This window comes from Gopherus evgoodei, chromosome 4 (genome assembly GCF_007399415.2).
Source record: "Gopherus evgoodei ecotype Sinaloan lineage chromosome 4, rGopEvg1_v1.p, whole genome shotgun sequence".
Lineage (NCBI taxonomy): Eukaryota > Metazoa > Chordata > Testudines > Testudinidae > Gopherus > Gopherus evgoodei.
In genome coordinates, this window is record NC_044325.1 from 56,529,287 (window position 1) to 56,546,151 (window position 16,865).

Genomic DNA, 16,865 nt, shown 5'->3' on the forward strand with positions numbered 1-16,865 from the left:
TTACATAATAAACACACTTTAAAGCCAGTTTCTCTCACACTTGGGGGGCAAGATACTGCTCAATGCAACTCATTCCATTGATTTCAATGAAACTACTTGAGGAATAATCAATATGTATCAGAATCAGTTATTTTTAATTAAAAATAACTGTTTGTCATTACCCAGCTAGGAAAATCACCTCAAACGTCTTTTATTTGCTAATATAGCTGCATACCTATATTCAATGGAAACATAAAATCAAGTAAAATTTACATTCATTCAAAATGAAGCTTAAAATAGTAAGTTGTATCTAAATGGATAATACTGTGAAAGAGTAACTCAAACCATCTCCTATGAGAAAGTCATAAATACTTCCTGAAAGAGAATTCCAATCTAGCAATCTATGAGGAAGAAGTCAACCAATTATCACCCTTTCCAGAGGTTACTACTTAGTGATAATTTTCCCCTGTTGGGTCTGATCTCTTCCCCTGATCCCCCAACTCCCTGGGACTATGCCCCACAGTCCTGGGTTCAAGTACCCTGTTTGTGCTCTCACTCATTTCCTGTGAACAATGAGCACCAATGTTGTCTCTGCTGCCTTGGGGAAACCCATATTGCTGCTTACTGCACCATCTGTAAGGTTTCCCACTGCAGACTTTAGAAGCACGAGAACTTCACCTCAGGAGGAGGCTATGAGGCCACACACACACTCGGATCTGGGACCACTGAAACCAACAGTGCACTGGCCATTGCCAGCGGTGAGTGCTCCTCCCAGCACCTCCCGTGCCTCGGATCCAGCAGTCCCAAACAAGCTCAGATATGAGAGTAGGAAGCACTCTTATGGCCATAGAAGCAAGTCCTTTATCGAGGGCTGCTTCTAAGAGCAACGTTTCCTACCTAAGCCATTTCACGTTGGGTGAGATGTCGTGCGCCAACACCACTTCGCTGGCGCCCAAGCTTCCCCACCTTGAGGATAAGGTAAAGAGGAAAAAGGATCCAGCAGCAGCAGCAGGGGACCTGGTTCCCACTTGATCTTGCCATCCCCTGCATGTGCACCACCAGTCTCGCCACCACTTCCACAACTTTCACTGCAGCCGGCTCTGTGGACTCCACCTCAGTCTTCAGATGCCTCCAAGGACACTCCCTGGACCCCTTGGAGCCCCTTCTATCCATACAGGGCCTGGGGCTGTCCTACCCATCTTTGCTGCTGCTCTCCAGCCCCACTCTGGCGAACGAGCTGCTCCTGCCGGAGAAGACTATACCAACAGCACACTGGGGTCTGTGCTGCTGGCTCTCCCACTTCTGTGGACTTCTTTGGACTTTTCTGGACCAGAGCCCACCTTCCCTGTGTCCAGGTGCAAATATCACTTCTGCTCCCGCACACCGTATCTAGCTGCTTATGACATGGCATTGACGGTGTAATACTGATACACCTGGGGCCCGCCGCACCCCTGGGTCCCTACCTGTTGGGTATCCTGGTACCCATACTGCCCTCAGTGCCCACCCTGTCAGGCCTCCACCCAGTTTTCCCCAACTCCTCCACTAGCACCAACGGGCTCCAAGGAGGTGGCAGATGCAAGGGTGTTGGAACTAGGAATGCTGGGGGTGCTGCCGCATCCCCTGACTTTAAGTGGTTTCCATCAAAGAATCAGAGAACTGGAGACCTTGAAAGGTCACTCAAGGCAGGACTAAGTATTATCTAGACCATCCCTGACAGGTGTTTGTCCAACCTGCTCTTGAAAATTCCCAATGATGGAGTGCTTAACCACTCTGCAAGAATTTTTTCCTAATGTCTAACCTAAACCACCATTCCTTCAGTTTAAGCCCATTGTTTCTTTTTCTATCCTCAGAGGTTAGGAAAAACATTTTTTCTCCCTCCTCCTTGTAACAAACTTTTATGTACGTGAAAACTGTTATCATGTCCCCTCTTGGTCTTCTCTTCTCCAGACTAAACAAACCCATTTTTTTTCTATCTTCCTTTGTAGGTCATTTTGTAGATCTTTAATCATTTTTGTTGCTCTTTCGTGTACCTTCTCCAATTTGTCCTCATCTTTCCTGAAATGCAGCACCCAGAACTGGACACACTACTCCAGTTGAGGCCTAATCAGCGCAGAGTAGAACGGAAGAATTGCTCCTTGTGTCTTGCTTACAATACTCCTGCTAATACATCCCAGAATGATGTTTGCTTTTTTTTGCAACAGCGTTACACTGTTGATTCATATTTAGCTTGTGATCCACTATGACCCCCAGATCCCTTTCCGCAGTACTCCTTCCTAGGCAGTCATTTCCCATATTGTATGTGTACAACTGATTGTTCCTTCATAAGTGGAGTACTTGCATATACCATGTTTACAGTTTTGGTCAATGACTTTCAGCACCCCCAATATAAAAATTGTTCCAATGCCACTGGGTAGAGGTCAAGCTGGTACCACTGGTTCCGTCAGTCCCTATAGCTGCTTCCTTCTTTTTGGATGAAGTGCTCATTCCTGCCTCCATGTCTCCCACTGATGACCACAGGCAGTATCAGGACCTATTACAAAGGGTGGCAACAAACCAGCACTGGAAGAGGTGCAAGATCAGAAGCACCAGCTGCTCAACATCCTCCAGCCCAGGGACCCTCAAGGATGGCAATCCTTACCAATGATGCCATCCTCCAGTCCACACAAGCAGTGTGGCACATCCCGACCTCCTGTATCCTCATGCCAAAACACACACAATGGTGCTACATTGTGTCAGCTAAAGGGGCAGACTTTTTGTTTTTCCACCCACCCTCCGGGTCCCTGGTGGTGCACATGGCCAGGAGAGGGCATACCAACAGACTAGGTGGCAAAAAGGTTACAACTTTGGGTTAAATTTGCAATTTTGCATCGCCAACTACCAGGCTTAGCTGATCAAATATGACTTTAACACCTACGCCCAGCTGGCAGAGATCAAAGACAAGCTACCCCCATACCAGCAGAAATGCTTTCAGATGCTGGTGGATAAAGGGCGCTTCCTAGCCATTTTCTGCCTCCAAGTGGAGGTGTGTGCGGACGACACATCCTCATGCTCACTTGTGATGGGCATTGTCATGTGCTGCGACTCTTGGCTGCATTTCTCTGGTTTCTCTGAAATGACTTCCCTTTTGACAAGGACAAGTTATTTTACTCTAAGACTGACGAGTCTCTTCATTCATTAAAGGACTTGAGGGACACATTGCACTCTCTGTGTTTTTATACCCTAGCCCAACACCGCAAACAAAAATGCCAACAACGTCACTCTCAACCATATATGCCCTACCTGCCGTCTACCAGCGGCACTAGGAACCCCCATGTAGACCTCAGTGTCAGCGACCCACAACCTGTGCCGCGGCCACTTTCTTGACCCTTACCTACCAACAACGCAAGTCACAGATTTGACATGTGGGTGGAGTGCTGTGAATCCTTCCTATTGCCACCCAGGGCCCCACATGTCATGTTTGGGGGACTATCCTGCTCTGTTTCCCCACAATTGAAGCAAGCTCACCAGAGGCTGTTGGGTACTGGAGATTATCCACCACAGATACTCCATAGAATATCTTTAGTTTCTCCTACACAGCTCCTTCCCCACCACCCCCAGACACTTCCAAGGGACCCTACCCATCAATACCTTCTCCAACAAGAGGCTGAAGTTTTTCTGACAAAGGGTGCTATAGAGACCATGGCACCTCCCTAACAAAGGTTTCTATTTCCCATACTTCCTCATCTCCAGGAAGGGTAGAGGGTGCCTTGATCTTTGCCTACTAAATACCTTCCACCAGACTGCTTCACAATGCTGATGGCCCTTGTGATGAACCTCCAGCATACACCACAGTCCGCTATTGCCTCTCCCTCCTTGACCATATGGTGGCGTGCACATTTGTGATCACACATGCATTGCCTACAACTCTGGTTCCTCTCTGTTTACAGACCCCAGAGAGACCATCTCATGGCTAGGATTATGGTTCCCCAGACAGTTCTGGCCTCACTCACCTGGTGCACCCATCCTTCCAATGTTATGGTCTGCATCCTTTTTGCCTCCACCACCCCACAGACCACCATCTCGGCAGATGCCTCTTTTGTGGGCGGTGGGGCACACCTACAGTCACACAGCTCAGGGCATCTGGATCCCATGAGAGGCCAGACTGCACATCAGTGTTCTGGAGCTCCAAACAGTTCAGCTAGCCTACCAAGCATTTCTTCCTCTGATCCAATCACAGCACATGCAGCTTCTCTTGGACAATATTACAGCAGTCACCTATATCAATAAACAAGGGGGCACCAAATTTCCATCCCTCTGTGCAGAGTCTATACACCTGTGGAACTGGTGCATTCACCATCATGTCTCACTCCAGGCCATGTACCTACCGGGCTACAAAATTTCATAGCTAATGCACTCAACAGAGCTCTCCACCTCAACCACAAGTGGGAACTACACAACCCCACTTTCCGCTACCTCTTCTGAATCTAGGCCACCCTATCTTGGGATCTTTTCACTACTTGCAAGAACTGCAAGTTACCTCTTTATTTCTCCCAGGAAACACTGGGGCAGGACTCCCAAAACGATGTGTTTCTCCTGTCCTAGACGGGAGACCTTTGCTATGCCTTTCCCCCCATTATCCTTCTACTACAAGTCTTCCTCAAGATTTGATGAGACCAGGTTCCCATACTGGCCTCATCAGTTTTGGTTGCCAGATCTCTTCAGACACTCTGCCTGGGTACCTCTCCACCTCGGTATAATCCCAGATGTCCTCATGAAACAGTGGGGACAAGTCCAGCATCCCAATCAAGACCTGCTTCACCTCACGTTCTGGTTTTTGGATGGACCTCAAGGGTAGACAAAGCCTGCTCCATCCCAGCGCACCACATCCTTACTCAAAGCAGGAGGGCATCCACCAGGGCCTGCGGCCAAGCTAAATGGAAACATTTCACTGCATGACCTCACCATCACCACCTCCTCCTCACCTCAGTGAGATTTCCATTTCCATCATCCTTAATTACCACCTCAAGCTCAAAATGTTGGACCTCACCTTAACCTTTATCTGGGTCCACCTGGCAGCACTTAGTGCCTTCCATGCCTCAGTGTTTACCACCCTACCACCATCTGCTTCATGAGAGGTCTCCTCAACACCTTTTCCCCCAATACTCTAGCCCACACGCTTAATCTCATCCTATTTGCTCTCATGAAACCATCCTTTGAGCCGCTGGCAATGTGCTGCTGCTCCCATCTCTCTATGAAGGTTCTGTTCTTGGTAGCCATTACTTCCGCTAGGTAGGTCAGCAAACTGGCAGCCATGATAGCTGACCCTCCCCCCTTATACCATACTCTACAAGGACAAAATCTCCCTATGGTCCTCCAGAAGGTGGTGTTGGAGTTCCACTTCAATCAGTCCATTTGCCTACCTCAGTCTTCTGTTTCAAGCCACACAACTTCTAATGTGGACAAGAGCCTTCACTCCCTCAACCTCCGTCATGCACTAGCCTTCTAGCTCCATGAGACCTGTGCCTTTCAGGCATCACCAGAGTTGTTTATTGCAATTGCAGACCAGTCCAAAGTAGAGTGGTCTCCTCCCAGCAGATCTCAAAATGGGTCTCTGGGTGCATCCAAATATGCTACACACTCTCCAACATAGAGCTGCCAGATACTCTACATGAGTGCAAGCTACCACATCAGCATACCTAACAGATGTCTCGTGGCAAGATATCTGTCAAACAGCGACATGACTTTCATCTCCCATCATGCCATCACCCAATGGGTGGCTGCAGACGCTTCCATGGGCTGTGCCATATTACAGACTGCATTTCCTCCTGCATCCTTGCACCCATCTCCATTACTGATTACTGCTCGCTACTCACACACATTGGAATACATATAGGGACCATCACTTGAAGAAGGAGGAGAGGGCTACTTACCTGTAACTAGAAGTTCTTTGAGATGCATGGTCCCTATTAGTATTCCAATGCCTGCCCTCCATCCCCTCGCTGCGGACTGGCATACTCAGCAGTTAAGAGGGTCCCTGGAGAGGCATCGACCCGCAGAGTCGATTATAACTTTGGCTGGGAGTAAGAGGGGATGCACAACATGTGCAGATCAGCGCACGCTGCTACAAAATCCTTAGGGCTCAGGTGCGTGGTGGACATGTGCATCCACAATTGGAATACAAATAGGAACCACACATCTTGAAGAACCTCCAGCTATAGGTAAGTAACCTTCTCTTCTACCAGAAGAAATAGATTGCTGATGGATGTGCAACATCTGATGGTGAAAACATTTTTATGTTATTGGCATCATTCTGCAATATGCTTCATTAATTTGGCTAATAATGTAATTACATCTTTACTATCCTGAGCATATATTTATGCTATTGAAATGTAGACTTTTTATGATTCTGCGATGCACCTCATGCATACTGTGAAATATTTTAAATGAAATTCATCATATTGATGGATTGTCTGAAATATATTATTGAGAGAATATATTGTATGAGACAAAAACTTTCCTAATAATTGGCTATAATATATAATTGAGAAGAGTGTCTTCTGTCATCTGTTATACTTCATATGATGATGCCTATAAGGTTCAAAAACATATAAGAACAAGAATTTTCTTTGTTTCCTCAGTAAAGTTTTCATTCTCTATGAAATAAAGCAGTGGTTTTTGTTGTTGTGGATCATGCTTTGGTATATCTCTTCACTACAGTAGTACCATAAAAATGTCCTGCAGCCAAATGCCACCAAATTTGAGGTGTTGCTGAATGCAATACAGTGGTACTTTGGATACTGGAGTGTGATTGATGTATACCATAAACAATGTTAAATATATCAACTTTGTACCGTATACGAGTTATTCTTTATTATTCACTTCTAGTGCATTTATAATGATGATTAATCACTGGACAGAAAAAACTTGTGGTCAGTTTCATAATTGCTTTTCACTGTATAAGATAATTACATTTTCATCTGTAGTGATCCAATGGAAGTTTTTAATTGAAACCTATATTTTAATAGGAGCACAGTTAGAGCATCTAATTTTTAATTGGAGGGCCAAGATTCAAGTTCTTGTAGGAAGTTCCTTTCAAGAGGAATATGAAGGTCTTTTGTATAATTTTCAGCAGTAAAAGTAGCACTAGAAAGGAAACTGCTAATAAATACATGTAAACAGGGATAAAATTAATAATTCACATGTTTGAGATTAATGAAGTGCATTTTTGCAAATTTGTGTAAAAGAAAAACAGATATATGCAATTAGCAAGTACAGCTTTTAAATGCATTAATAAGGTTTTATCATGTGGAAAACTTAAATGCATTATACAGCCCAACTGACATACATAAAACTTGTAGGCAATTAATGGAATTGACAAAAAAAAAGTATTGTAGCGCTAACCATTTTCTAAACCAGCAATAAAAGATGTGGGGGGGGAGGAGGAGGGGAGAGGAATCTAGTTTTACCAATTTTCAGTAAAGCAAAGAGGGGAAAAAGTGATCCTGATAATCACTAAGGTTAATACAGGTAAGCATTTTTTTAAATATGCCTATTAACCTCACAGTATCCTTTTAAGTATTAAGTGGAAACGAGTATTAAGTCCCAATACGAATAATGGTGCAATCTCAATCTGCACATTTAGAGTGGCAATCAGAGAATAGACGTGAGCTTCCAATAATCCTAAGGATCCCATCCTGCCAGGCATTGAATCCCTTAACTCCCATTAAAGTCGATGGGTCTGAGGCTCAGCATCTCTAAGAAGCACTCAGCACCCTACAGGATGAGGACATGACTACTGACAGGAGCACTATGTCCATTGAGAGTTTCCACAAATTCAGCATCCCATCTACCTCCAAATTCACTAAAAATGTAACTCATTTTCAGAAAGTGATGAATTAAGTACAAAACCTCACAGCATGGAAGTCTGAAGAAGCTATTTTCCTCCTGTTTGCATTTTATTATGAAACACATTTAATGCAATGCTTTTCCACCCTTTTTCTTTCCGTTTCTCGTCTCTAAATAACTGCCTGAAGTAAGCAGTTTTGGAGCTGACACTGTTCTCAGCTCCCTGCCTTGCAAGTTCTAAGGACTGGAAGACACACAGTGCCTACCTTCAATCATTTTAAAAGTTCTGACCCCTCGCTCAGCAAACAGGAGCTGTGTTTGTTTTTTAAATAAGCAGTTTGGCTGAACTACGAGCTCCCCCTTTCTTCCGGTTTGTTGTGGACAGGAATTCTGGGATACCTCCTTATACCGCGGAAGTCAATAAAAGTGCTGGTGGGGTCCACACTTGCTGACCAGCGCTGGATCACCAGCGCTGGAATCGCTACACCCGTGGCACAACCGAGTGTACAGCCAACGCTGCAACCAGGGAGTTGCAGCGCTGGCCGTGCTTTGCAAGTGTGGCCACATCCTAAGTTGCAGTGCTGTAACCCCCTCACCAGCGCTGCAACTCTCTAGTGTAGCCATGGCCTTAGTGTAGTAGAACTTTAAAGGTGAAAAGCAGCATATGCACAAGGAAGGATGAGTTTCAAGAGGTTAGCAGTTTACAAACAAATCTGAAATGAATTCTGACTACTATTTTTATTAAAGCAGCACCTAGAAGACCCAACTGCCAAGGAGGTCCCATTGTGCTAGGCGCTTTATATACATACATATTGTAAGAGACAATCTCTGTCCTGCCCATACAACCTAAACAGACAACATAGGCAAAGGCCAAGAGATGAGAAGTATTATGATCGCTATTTTAAAGAAGAGGCACAGCCCAAAGTCATACTAGAAGACTATGGCAGAGTTAGGAATTGAACCCAGACCTCCTAAGTCCCAATTCTAGTACCTTAAGTACAAGATCACCCTAGCTCTCTATGGAACAGTCGTCACAACACTGCAATAAAAGGACGGTTTTTCTGCCAAGTGAATTGACTCTCACCCACCTACTCCCAAAGTAAAGTAAGATGGAGTCTGGGAAGTCCCATCATGAAATGAACCATCTACAGTCAGTCTTAACAAGGCTTCTTGAAATAATCCCCATTTAACACTGTTAAGCATCTACAGGTGCTGAGCCAAACTTCATTAACTGAACATACAAATGTTTTTATTATGAAAAAAATGCATTTTTTCTTTAAAGCAATAATGGCCTCATATCCCATTGCTTGCTGTTGATCTTTAAATTTAAAAGCAAAACATGGAGCTATCACTAAGGCATGAATAAATTAGACAAAAGCTGCAGACTCTCTTTTAATGGGCCCATTTATGAATAGTGCTGAAAACCTGCAGTGCTTGATGGGAGTGGTGAGTGCTCAGCACCTTTTAAGATCAAACTCTGTGTTTGAGTGTATGAGCTTCATCAAATTCTTATTTTGAGGAAGACACTGAATGGTATCTCCTTACTGTCTCCCTGTGAATCCTATGGACTTTAATGGGAGTATTGTGTTTAAATACCTCATATAACGACACTAACTTTGAGAAGATGCGGTATTAGATTGATACATTTTATATCATTTTAGATTTCCATTTTATATCTGAAAACTATGAAATTGTATAAAGGCTAGAAAGTTTTTGTTCCATACCATCCCACAGTAAAGCTACCTGACCAGCGCCATATGCTTGATTTGCTTCAAGGAGATTTGTTCCTGAATGGAGATGAAATCCACATTTACAAGTTAATCAGAGATAAAGCATGCAGTAGCATCTTTTCCACGCATTCTCTCCTGCTCTCTTTTTAAATACACATTTAAAACTGGAATTTATCCATACAATGCCAGTGTACAGACTTCATACATTACACCTGTAGAGTGAAGTGCTGAACAGTATGTGCATTACAGATAAAAATAAGTTCACCCACAGTGTGGAGACAAATGCTGAGATTCTGTGCTGCACTTTGAGTTTGCACGAGAAGGCATAGCCCAGCGGGTGAGTGTGCACAAGGCTATTTTTGCTCCTAAAATTTTGTGCTGATCCATGGGCCAAACTAGCCCTCAACATAAGTTACAATGACCAGGAGCCAACGTGTATAATTTACAGCAGCCTCCCGAAGTCTGCATGTGAACTGCTCCACAGTCTAACATGGACAGAATCCCCATAGTGCCATATGCTATGGGCCCACCCCAATCTGCCTCCTGCTTGGGGAAGAAGAGGGCAGCATACAGCCACTTGCTATGGCTTTACTCTGTGCCTGTACCGAGAGGAAACCTCATCCAGATTCCTTTCATGACGTTGACAGCCCCGGCATATAGTGAGCCATAGCTGTGGCAGAATCTCTCCCAACGTTCTTTCATACATTACTCCTTGTCAATGGTGTGGTCTAGTTGGAACCATGCAGGATCTTGCAATGGGAGAGGCATATAACGGACAGTGTGGAATAGGTATTTCTAAGATATTTATCTCCTTGGTATCTCACTGTTAATATAACTGATTAAAAACATTCTTGCACATTAAGCCAGGTGTGATATACAGCGTTTGCCATTAAGAAGTTGTTTTCAACAATTACCTCACATCTTTCTCCTATTCACAAGATATGAAATAGTTGTGGTAGCTGCATAAAACATGGATTTTTTTTAAATGGCAATGCAAGCAATACCAGGCCCAAACAATAAGAGTGATAGCAAAACAAAATGAAATAGCGCTTAAACTGTTGTGACATAGCAATTACCAAAAAGAAGAGAACTTGATCACTACACTTACACACACACACATCCTCTTTCAACATGAGAAGGTAAAACAGTATTGTTAACAAAGGCCGAGACACTACTCCTACTTCTCAAAAGGGTTGTAGCAGCCTGGTAAGAGTTTAGCAGTTTTTAAACTGAAAATTACATCAGTTGATGGAAATTCTGCTGAATGTGTTAAGTGGATTTTACTCACTGGTGCAAGCAACTTTTAACTACAATAAGGTATAACTGAGATTGGAGCTACCCTCAGAAGAGAGAGGTAGTTGTTAGGACATATGAGTATTGAAAGAAGGAACCCTGAGTATGGCTTAGCTGAGGAGAAGCCATACGTGGGATAAAGTAACCGAAGAGAAGGTTTATGTCTACAATACAACTTGTGTCAGTAAAACATAACTCTCTCAGGTATGTGAATAAAGCACCTCCTTGAGCGACAAGTTCAATCAACATAAGCACTGGTGTGCACAGCACTGTATCAGTGGGAAAGCTGCTCACACTGACCTAGTTTCTGCCATTCACTGAGGTCGTTTTATTAAGTCGACAAGAGAGCTCTCTCTTGACAGCATAGATCATCTTCACCAGCTGCGCTGTATATGTAGACAAGCCCTTTAGACAGAATTCATAGGACTGGTTTGTCAGCATCTTGTTAATAAACAAGACCTCAGGTGTGGGTGATATATTATTTTGACTCTGTGTGTTGCTTGGTGTGGGGATGCCATCCATTTACAGTCCCCTCTTGAAACATAACTCAAAGCCTGATGGAAATTGAGGGGTTTAATTATATAAATTAAAGATAGAAGAGACCTATTAAGTCATCTTGTTAATCCCTGATCAACCCAGAATGTTTCCCTATGGTGTATTTTCTAGCACTTTGTTTCATCTAATTTTAAATATCTCCTGGGAAGGAACTTCCACCACTTTCCTGAGCCTTGAAAATTTCTGTAAAATAGTTTATGACTTAAAATAGCCATCAGAATGAAATTGTACGGCCTCCTTAAACTAAAGATGACTTGAATGTAATATAGAGTCTAACACTAAAATACGTCAGAATATAATGGAAAACAATAAGGCAGCAATTAATTTACTAAAGACATGTATGCTGAAGTATCTTATTCTAGACGTATGTCTGGCTCTTAACTACTAATGATAAAAGCATAACAGAGTGATCATACAAAATGCATAAGCAACCTTCAAATGTAGAAGAGAGAAACCAAATGGCTCCCATCCTATTACTTGTGGATGCCCTTCAACCAAACCACAACATTTATTTAACCATGAACATTTAGACACAGCTGATGAAATAGTCTAAATCAGGGGTAGGCAACTTAGGGCATGTGGGCCAAAGGCGGCACGCAAGCTGATTTTCAGTGGCACTCACACTGCCTGGGTCCTGGCCACCGGTCCAGGGGGCTCTGCATTTTAATTTAATTTTAAGTGAAGCGTCTTAAACATTTTAAAATCCTTATTTACTTTACATACAACAATAGTTTAGTTATATATTATAGACTTCTAGAAAGAGACCTTCTAAAAATGTTAAAATGTATTACTCTCACACAAAACCTTAAATTAGAGTGAATAAATGAAGACTTGGCACACCACTTCTGAAAGGCTACTGATCCCTGGTCTAAATTATCAATCCCCTTTCCCTTTTCTAAATTTCATCTTAATGTTCCTTTGCTGTGAGATTTTTCAAGTAGTGAGGTATCTGACCCCATGGACAATTAAGAATTCAGTTAAGGAAGAAGGTAACATCCATGCTGGGAATTACGTAACTAGAGATTGGTGCAAGACACACAACTGAGATTTGGACCCAGATACACATTAACCTTAGGGATGTTTGGATTTAAGATTTGATTCAGGACATTATAAATATAGAGTCCTTTTGCAAACCCAAATCAAGCACCTGGTTTGGATTTCCAACCCCACTCTTCCTGGAAAGTTTGGTGCTATCTGAAGCCAGAGTTTTGATTTGGTCTATACTCACTATCTGGTATTTCCAGAGGGTATAACATGAAAAGTACACTATTTGAGCAAGATTAAACTAGGTTTCCATGACTTACGCACCTACGCTGAAAAAACATGTAAAAGCAGTCACTTCTCTCATGTTAAAAGCTTAAATCTAATTAACAGAGGGCTCAGGCTCTATCTTTGGTCAGAATTAAGAAGATTTCCAAGGGATTCCTTTATCTGTTTCTGAACATGAAGTGACATTGCCTTGCAGACTTTTGCTGATGAAAAGATTAACTGCAAAAGGTTTTATTTGTGATAATTGAAAAGGTTAAGGAAGAAGACTGGATCAATAAGTCAGTATTTTCTTGCGAGAGAAGAGGCTGCTGGATTGAAGACAGTGAATATTGTAAGGAGACACAATTTCCTCCCCCTTTCTACCATCACAGGAGCTTAATGAGTTCATTGGCCTACTCACAACTAGAATCCTAATATTCCTAATCAAATCCCTTGTTATTTGATAGCAATGACTGATACAAGAAGCGACTGAAAATTTGCTTTGTTTTCTCCTGTGCTATCCTAGAGACAATAATCTATAAGAATTGAGTCTTTACAAAGATACATTGCCAGTCAAATGACAATGTTCATGCCACAACAAAATTGGTGGTATGATCTATAGAGCATACATGCAAGAAGAAATAGGTATGAACCATTGTCAGGGATGCAGAAACTATTCTTGGACCACAGTCCTTTCACTTCAGAAAGTACATATGGTCAACAAGAATAGATTAGATTGATAGGTTGATTCTTCACAGCTGATTGTTCTTCTTCGAGTGATTGCTCATATCCATTCCAGTTAGGTGTACGCGCCGCGCGTGCACATTCGTCGGAAAACTTTTACCCTAGCAACTCAGTGGGCCGGCAGGTCGCCCCCTAGAGTGGCGCCACCATGGCGCTCCATATATACTCCTGCCGGCCCACCCGCTCCTCAGTTCCTTCTTACCGCCCGTGTCGGTCGTTGGAACAGTGGAGCGCGGCTTAGCTGACCTCCACTTCCCTAGCTACTCGTTTTCTCGTATATAATTATGCAGTTATAACACTTTTATATATATATTTGTATGGTTATACGTGTTTCTTTGCTAACATGGTTAGTTTAGTTAGCGGGGTTCAGGAAGTAGCCCCTTCCATGAGCCCAGTGCCGGAGCCATGCATGGCTCACCGGGTTTTAAAAGGGGCCCGGCTTGCCAGAAGCCGCGGCCGAAGAGAGATCTACATGACTCCTGTTTGAAGTCACACTTGACAGATAAGTGCCCCATTTGCAAGGCTTTTAAGCCGAGAACAAAAAGGTGCGGGACTTTCACTTACCCCTCCACCTTGGGCGCCGAGCGATGTTCAAGCGGCGGGCAGAAGCGCCTCCTCGGCACCGGACCCCGCCGGTACCACCAAGGCCTTTCGGCACCGACCGTCGCCGGCACCGATGTCGACTCGGCACCGCTCCCTTCTTCCGAGGGCGAGAGAGTCTACGATTCCTGCTGGTGCCTGGCGGCTCCCCGGCATGCGCCGTGGTTGAGCCCCCTGCTCCCGCTACTTCCGTGCCACCTGCATCGCAGCCAGAGAGCTCGCCTAAGTTGCGTTATCCGGCACCGTCACCTGCAGAGGCACCGATGACTTCGGCTCCGTTGATTCCAGTCCCCCAGGCCCATGGAATCCGGTGCCTGGCAGCTCCCCGGCTTGCGCCGTGGTAGAGCTTACTGCTCCTGCTGCTTCTGTGCCAGCTGCACCACAGCTAGACAGCTCGTCTAAGATGGCTCGCCCGGCACCGACGACGTCGGCACCGTCGATCCCAGTCCCACGAGGGCCGTAGAATCCGGTGCCTGACGGCTCCCCGGCGCGCGCCGTGGTTGAGCTACTGCTCCTGCTGCTTCCGTGCCAGCGGCACCGCAGCCAGAGAGCTCGTCTAGTCGGATCGCCCGGCGCCGACACCTGCTACGGCACCGATGACGTCGTCACCGTCGATCCCGGTCCCACAAGGGCCGTAGAATCCGGTGCCTGACGGCTCCCCGGCACGCGCCGTGGTTGAGCGTATTGCTCCTGCTGCTTCCGTGCCAGCGGCACCGCAGCCAGAGAGCTCGTCTAAGTCGGATCGCCCGGCGCCGACACCTGCTACGGCACCGATGACGTCGTCACCGTCGATCCCGGTCCCACAAGGGCCGTAGAATCCGGTGCCTGACGGCTCCCCGGCACGCGCCGTGGTTGAGCGTATTGCTCCTGCTGCTTCCGTGCCAGCGGCACCGCAGCCAGAGGGCTCGTCTAAGTCGGATCGCCCGGCACCGGCACCTGCTGCGGCACCAATGACGTCGGCTCCGTCGATTCCGGTCCCACAAGGGCCGTAGAATCCGGTGCCTGACGGCTCCCCGGCGCGCGCCGTGGTTGAGCTACTGCTCCTGCTGCTTCCGTGCCAACGGCACCGCAGCCAGAGAGCTCGTCTACGTCGGATCGCCCGGCACCGACACCTGTTGCGGCACCGATGACGTTGGCACCGTCGATCCCCGGTCCCGCAACGGCCGTAGGATCCGGTGCCTGGCGGCTCCCCGGCACGCGCCGTGGTCGAGCTAAGGCTCCGGCTGCTTCCGTGCCAACGGCACCGCAGCCAGAGGGCTAGTCTAAGTCGGAGCGCCCGGCACCGACACCTGCTGCGGCACCGATGACGTCGGCACCGTCGATCCCGGTCCCGCAAGGGCCGTAGAATCCGGTGCCTGACGGCTCCCCGGGACGCGCCGTGGTTGAGCTCCTGCTCCGGCTGCTTCCATGCCAACGGCACCGCAGCCAGAGGGCTAGTCTATGTCGGATTGCCCGGCACCGAAGCCTCTGAGGCACCGACAACATCGGCACCGTCGATTCCAGTCCCACAAGGGCTATCGAATCCGGTGCCCGACGGCTCCCCGGCACGTGCCGTGGTTGAGCGTATTACTCCCGCTGCTTCAGTGCTGACGGCACCGCAGCCAGACAGCTTATCTAACTCGGTTCGCCCGGCACCGGCACCTACCGGAGCTCTGATGACCTCGGTACCGTGGATCCTGGTCCCACGAGGGCCGTCGAATCCGGTTCCTGACAGCTCCCCAGTACGCACTGTGGTTGAGCCTGCTGTTCCCTTCACGCCGGAGATGTTACCAACGGCGAGGGCTCTCAGTGCCATGACAGAGTCAGTGCTGCCTGACCCGGGCACCGCCGGTACGGGTAATACAGTCTCTTCAGGGGACTGTCCCCTGTCAGTACAGCGGAGCGGCACCGTTCATGATCACGGTCCCGCAGACACTCCAAGTCCTGTCGGCACGCCGGACACCACTGGCAGTCCCGGTGCTGTTTTCCTCGGTACTGGTCACGCTCGCTGCACCGGTCGGTATCCCGTTCGCCGACCCGCTATCGGCACCGTTCCGACATCTGGCACCGGGGCAGGTACCTTGACTCCTGTAGCTCTTCTCCGAGCCTCGAGATCTCGGTCGACCTCCCGACACCGTTCTGGTTGCGGGTCTGGATCTCGTTCCAGGTACCGATACGCCTCCCGATGCCGGTCCCCGGTGCCGAGTTGGGCAAGGTCCGCGTGAGTCAGAGACTCGGCCCGTGCCTTCTTTTAGTACCTCCATGGCCGTCCGGACACGCATCCGTGTCATCCCATATGCACAGATTTTATGCTCAGGACCACGATCCTGATATGATGGCCAGCGGGCGCCAGCCCCGAAGCAGAAAGAGCCTTGGCGAATGCAAGGTGTACTCTGCAGGGACCCTGCAGCTCTGGGTAGCAAAGCAACAAGCCTTGCTTAGCTGCGATAATTATAGCACCTGGGTGAAGGAGTTTCTCCCTCAAAACTCCCACCTGGAGTTCGCTGCCGTCTTGGAGGACGGGGGAAAGAATTTACCCTTTGTTGGTAAAGGCATCTTCGCGGCAGAGACAGCCCCAGACTGCGAAGCCTGCTGGACAATAGGGTCCTAATGCGTCTCAGCATGTATACGCCAGTGACCAAACGCAGGCCTTTATGGCCCCAGCCGCCATACTCTGTGCCTAGCCAGAGGCAGAACTCTGGAAAACGGCAAGGCCAAGGTGGTCGCAGACAAACGTCAGGCCCCCTAAAAAGCCAAAGTCAAGGTCCCTCGCAATTACCACTGGGACCAAAGACGGACCTTCCAAGGTTCGCCGGAGGGCGGTGTACCAGTCGCAGGACGGGATCCCGATCCCGCTTTCTCCTGGCATGGCCCCAGTTACTTTTAGATCGCTGGGTCCTGCGCACGATGGAG